A 6,107-nucleotide genomic window follows, 5' to 3' on the forward strand; every position below is an offset into this window, starting at 1 on the left:
CCCCATATCCCCCCATTCCCGTACCCCCCCATCCTCATGACCCCCACCACCCCCTTATCCCCATCATCCCCATATCCCCCATTCCCATGTCCCCCCCACACCCATACCACCTCATCTCCATACCCCCACCATACTCATGCCCCACCCCCTCCCCCTCATCCCCATCACCCCCATATCCCCTCACCCCACCCCCATATCCCCCCATTCCCATACCCCCACCATCCTCATGCCCCCCACCAGCCCCTTACCTCCATCCCCACCATATCCCCCCACCCCCCTACCCCATATCCCCTCCATCCCCATACCCCCCCCATCTTCATGCCCCCCATCACCCCCATATCCCTCCATTCCCATACCCTTCCCATCCTCATGTCCCCCCCACCCCCTTACCCCCATCCCCCCTATATCCCCCCCCCATCCCCACACCGCACAGTTCAGACCCCTCCCTCTCCCTCCCCCCCCTCCCTGCTGACTCAGACACCCCCCCCATGTCAGGCTGCCTTTGCTTTATTGCTTTTCCCTCCCACTCCTTCTGCCCCACATATGGAAGGTGACACCGGGGGGTTGTTGAGTTCCCCACTGCCGGCTGCTCTTTGCTGCCGTGTTTGCAGCCCCCCCCCCCATAACACACCCGGATTCCTGCGCTGCCCCCGTGCTGCTCCTTATCGCTGCAGCACATTCCTGCCGCCCCATCCCACACCTCGCTGTGCTCACAGCGTGCACAGCTCCATCCCAGCACCCACCCCATGGCCGCTGTGCACCCCCCGTGCACCCCCAGTGCACCCCCAGTGCATCCCCAGTGCATCCCATTGCATCCTGTGCACCCCGTGCATCCCATTGCATCCTGTGCACCCCCAGTGCACCCCCAGTGCATCCTCAGTGCACCCCCCGTGCACCCCCAGTGCATCCCCAGTGCATCCCCATTGCATCCTGTGCACCCCGTGCACCCCCGGTGCACCCCCAGTGCATCCTCAGTGCATCCCATTGCATCCTGTGCACCCAGTGCATCCCCAGTGCATCCTGTGCACCCCGTGCATCCCATTGCATCCCGTGTACCCCCATTGCACCCCTCTGCATCCTCTGTGCACCCCCAGTGAACCCCCCTCCATCCCCTGTGCACCCCCAGTGCATCCCATTGCATCCTGTGCACCCCCCATGCATCCTTTGTGCACCCCTTGTGCATCTCCAGTGCATCCTATTGCATTCATTCCCTGTGTATGCCCCATGCATCCCCAGAGCACCCCACATGCATCCCCTGTGCATCCTTTATGCACCCCTTGTACACCCCCGTTGCATCCCCATTGCATCCTGTGTACCCCCTGTGCACCCCACTGCATCCTCTGTGCACCCCCAGTTCACCCCTCTGCACCCCCTGTGCAACCTTTGTGCACCCCTTGTGCATCTCCAGTGCATCCCATTGCATTCCTTGTGCCATGCATCCCCAATGCACCCTGCATGTATCTCCTGTGCACCCCTCTGCATCCCCTGTGCATCCTTTATGCACCCCCAGTGCATCCCATTGCATCCTGTGTACCCCCATTGGACCCCTCTGGATCCTTTGTGCATTGCATTGCATTGCATTGCATTGCAGCTTGGGAACAGCAGGGGGATGCATTGCATTGCATTGCAACTTGGGAACAGCAGGGGGATGCATTGCATTGCATTGCAACTTGGGAACAGCAGGGGGATGCATTGCATTGCATTGCTGCCTGGGAACAGCAGGGGGATGCATTGCATTGCATTGCTGCTTGGGAACAGCAGGGGGGTGCATTGCATTGCATTGCTGCTTGGGAACAGCAGGGGGGTGCATTGCATTGCATTGCTGCTTGGGAACAGCAGGGGGATGCATTGCATTGCATTGCAGCCTGGGAACAGCAGGGGATGCATTGCATTGCATTGCAGCCTCGGACCAGCAGGGGGATGCATTGCATTGCATTGCATTGCATTGCTGCTTGCGAACAGCAGGGGGATCTGTTGCACAGCGGCATGGAGATGGGAAGTGCATCCAGTGCAAAGTTGCATGGAAACAGCAGATGGATCAATTGCTAAGTTGTATAGAGAGTAGCAGTGTATGCAATGCAGAGTTGCATGGAAATAGAAGTAGATTCGTTGCACAGTTGCATGGAGATGGGAGGTGGATGCATTGCAGAGCTGCACAGAGTTGGGGTGGCTCTGCTGCAGAGTTGCATGGAGAGGGGAGACGGATCCATTGCCAAGTTGCATGGAGAGTAGAGATGCATGCATTGCATTGCTGCATGGGGATAGGAGGTGCAGTCATTGCCAAGTGATGGGATGGAGTGGGATGGGATGGGATGGGATGGGATGGATGGGATGGGATGGGATGGGATGGGATGGGATGGGATGGGATGGGATGGGATGGGATGGGATGGAATTGGATGGGATGGGATGGGATGGGATGGGATGGGATGGGATGGGATGGGATGGGATGGGATGGGATGGGATGGGATGGGATGGGGTGGGGTGGGATGGGATGGGATGGGATATGGGATGGGGATGGGATGGGATGGGATGGGATGGGATGGGATGGGATGGGATGGAATGGGATGGGATGGGATGGGGTGGGATGGGATGGGATGGGATGGGATGGGGTGGGATGGGGTGGGATGGGATGGGGTGGGATGGGGTGGGATGGGATGGGGTGGGATGGGATGGGATGGGATGGGATGGGGTGGGATGGGGTGGGATGGGATGGGGTGGGATGGGGTGGGATGGGATGGGATGGGATGGGATGGGGTGGGATGGGGTGGGATGGGATGGGATATGGGATGGGGATGGGATGGGGTGGGATGGGGTGGGATGGGATGGGATATGGGATGGGGATGGGATGGGATGGGATGGGATGGGATGGGATGGGATGGGGTGGGATGGATGGGATGGGATGGGATGGGATGGGGATGGGATGGGGTGGGATGGGATGGGATGGGATGGGATGGGATGGGGTGGGATGGGGTGGGATGGGATGGGATGGGATGGGATGGGGTGGGATGGGATGGGAGGGATGGATGGGATGGGATGGGATGGGGTGGATGGGGTGGGATGGGGGGGTGGGGTGGGATGGGGTGGGATGGGGTGGGATGGGATGGGATGGGATGGGGTGGGATGGGGTGGGGTGGGATGGCCCCATGGAGCTGCCGTTAGGGGTCACCGTTTGCATCCGGGGTGGTGGGAACGGTGGGGCACCGGGCTGGTGGGGGGAGAAAAGGATGTGGGGCAATGGAGGCAATGGGGTCGGGGGGGCAGGAGAGGTGCAGGTGGGGGCAGTTGGGGGGTGTTAATGGAGGGGGGGGGATGGGGGCAGCGCTAAGGGAGAGCTGAGGGCAGGGAGGGGGGCGGGGGGGAGGGCAGTGAGAGGGGGGACCGGGGCAGTGCCAATGGGAATGAATGGGGCAGCGCAGGAAGGGATGGGGGGGTGGGGTGGGATGGGGGGGCAATAAGGAGGGCACGGAGTGGGCACGGGGGGGGCAGTGCCAATGGGAATGAATGGGGCAGTGGGGGGGGATGGGGGTGAATGGATGGGGATGGATGATGGATGATGGATGGATGGGCAGCGCTACTGGGGGGGGCCGTTTTGGGGGGGGGCGCTTCCCCCTTAATCCATGGCGGCGGTGACCTGCCCCCCCCCCCCCCCCCTCCCTCCCCGTCCCTCCCGCAGCACGTTAAGCCAAATCCCACCGTCACGTGGAAGGGGGGGGGGGGGATAAAGGCAGGTCAGGAGGTGAAGCGAGGGCCGAGGATTTGCGGGGGGGGGGCAATAAAGGGGGGGGGGGCGCAATTCGCTCCGTAATGTCGGGACGGCAGCGAGAGGGGGGGGAAGGACAGCAACATGGATGGGGGGGGGGATGGATGAGGGGGGGGTGGATGTGTTGGGGGGGGGTCGCTGGATGGGCTAGAAGGGGGTTGGATGGGTTGGGGGGGGGGGATGGATGGGTTGGGGGGGCTGGATGGGTTGGGGGGGGTGCTGGATGGGTCAGAAGAGGGATGGATGGGAGGGTTGGGATGGATGAGGGGGGGGATGGATGTGTTGGGGGGGGATAGATGGGTTAGAAGGGGGCTGGATGGGTTGGGGGAGGATGCACGGGTTAGGGGGGGGCTGGATGGTTAGAAGGGGGCTGGATGGGTGGGGGGGGGAGATGGATGGGTCAGAAGGGGGATAGATGGGGGGGTTGGGATGGATGAGGGGGGGGATGGATGTGTTGGGGGGGGGGCGCTGGATGGGTTAGAAGGGGGCTGGATGGGTTGGGGGGGGGATGGATGGGTCAGAAGGGGGATAGATGGGGGGTTGGGATGGATGAGGGGGGGGATGGATGTGTTGGGGGGGGGGCGCTGGATGGGTTAGAAGGGGGCTGGATGGGTTGGGGGGGTGGATGGGTTGGGGGGGGATGGATGGGCTGGGGAGGGGGCTGGATGAGTTAGAAGGGGGATGGATGTGTTGGGGGGGGGATGGATGTGTTGGGGGGGGATGGTTGGGTTAGGAGGGGGATAGGTTTGGGGGGGGAGGATGGGTTTAGAAGGGAGATGAATGTGTTGTGGGGGGCTGGATGAGTTGGGAGGGGGATGGATGTGTTGGGGGGGCTGGATTGGTTAGAAGGGGGCTAGATGGGTGTGGTGGGGGGGGCTGTATGTGTTGGGGGGGGTATGGCTGGGTTAGAAGGGGGCTGTGTGTGTTGGGGGGGGTATATTAGAAGGGGCTGTGTGTGTTGGGGGGGGTATAGCTGGGTTAGAAGGGGGCTGTGTGTGTTGGGGGGTATAACTGGGTTAGAAGGGGGCTGTGTGTGTTGGGGGGGGTATAGCTGGGTTAGAAGGGGGCTGTGTGTGTTGGGGGGGGGGTATGGCTGGGTTAGAAGGGGGCTGTGTGTGTTGGGGGGGTATAGCTGGGTTAGAAGGGGGCTGTGTGTGTTGGGGGGGGGTATGGCTGGGTTAGAAGGGGGCTGTGTGTGTTGGGGGGTATAGCTGGGTTAGAAGGGGGCTGTGTGTGTTGGGGGGGCTGTGTGTGTTGGGGGGCTGTGTGTGTTGGGGGGGCTATGGCTGGGTTACAAGGGGGCTGTGTCTCGCCCCGCTGCCCCGCTGACGCTGATCCGTGTTGCCGCGGTTGTCGCTGACCTGCGGGGCGGGGGGGGGTCCCGGGGGGCAGGCACTGACCCCTCGTGTGAGCGGAGCCGTGACGGCCCCGTGCAGCTGCGCCCCCCGCGCTGCCCTTTGCCCCGACCCCCCCGGGGGGGCGCTTTGAACTGCACAAAGGCGGCGGCGGAGCAGCGCAGCTGCAGCCCCGGCTGCGGAGCCGCCTTCCCATGGACCCCCCCCTTTATCCCCCCCTTTATCCCCCCTTTATCCCCCCCGATCGTTCCTTTCTCTGCATGGAGGCCGGGAGGGCGCCGTGTGCCCCCCAACCCCTCGGACCCCCCGGTTCCCGTGTGGTTCTGCCCCATAGAATGGGGCTTATCGGGGCTGTTTCTCCCCCCCCCAACCCCGTTCCCGTCCCCGTTCCCCCCCGTTGCGCCTCGTTAGGCGCAGCCCCCGCGTCCCCGATAATGAGGCGTTAATTTGATGCTCGTTAAGCAGCGCTGCCCCCGCCACGGGGGGGGGGGGAGGAAGGAAGGAAGGAAGGAATTAATTGTGCTTCGGGACCCCCCAGCCCCATAGTCCCCATTGCACCCACAACCGCCCCCCCCCATCCCGGACAGGGGACCCCCCCCCCCGGTACCGTGGGGCTCAATGGGACGGGGGGTGTCGGGGGGCTCATCCCGCACCGAACCCCCCCACAGGAGCCCCGTGTCCCCATTGGGATCCAATACCGGCTGTCCCCGTGTGTCCCCCCCACCCCAGAACTTCACCCACGTTGGGAACACGCGTGGGGCGGCACCGATGAATGGGGGGGGGGGGGAAATGTGCGGGGATCAGAGGAAACTGAGGCACCTGATGGGGGGGGGGTTAAACCGCAGCTCCGTGTGCGGGGCCCAGCCGGACAACGGGGGGGGACACGGGGACACGATGGGGGGGACACGGGGACACGCCATAAGCTGCGGGACAGCCCGGCTGGGTGCGGGGATGGGGGGGTCATAGGAACCTCAATGCGGGGGGGGGCAGCG

Source organism: Coturnix japonica, chromosome 4 (genome assembly GCF_054131305.1).
Source record: "Coturnix japonica strain WE chromosome 4, WE-NBRP24, whole genome shotgun sequence".
Classification (NCBI taxonomy): domain Eukaryota; kingdom Metazoa; phylum Chordata; class Aves; order Galliformes; family Phasianidae; genus Coturnix; species Coturnix japonica.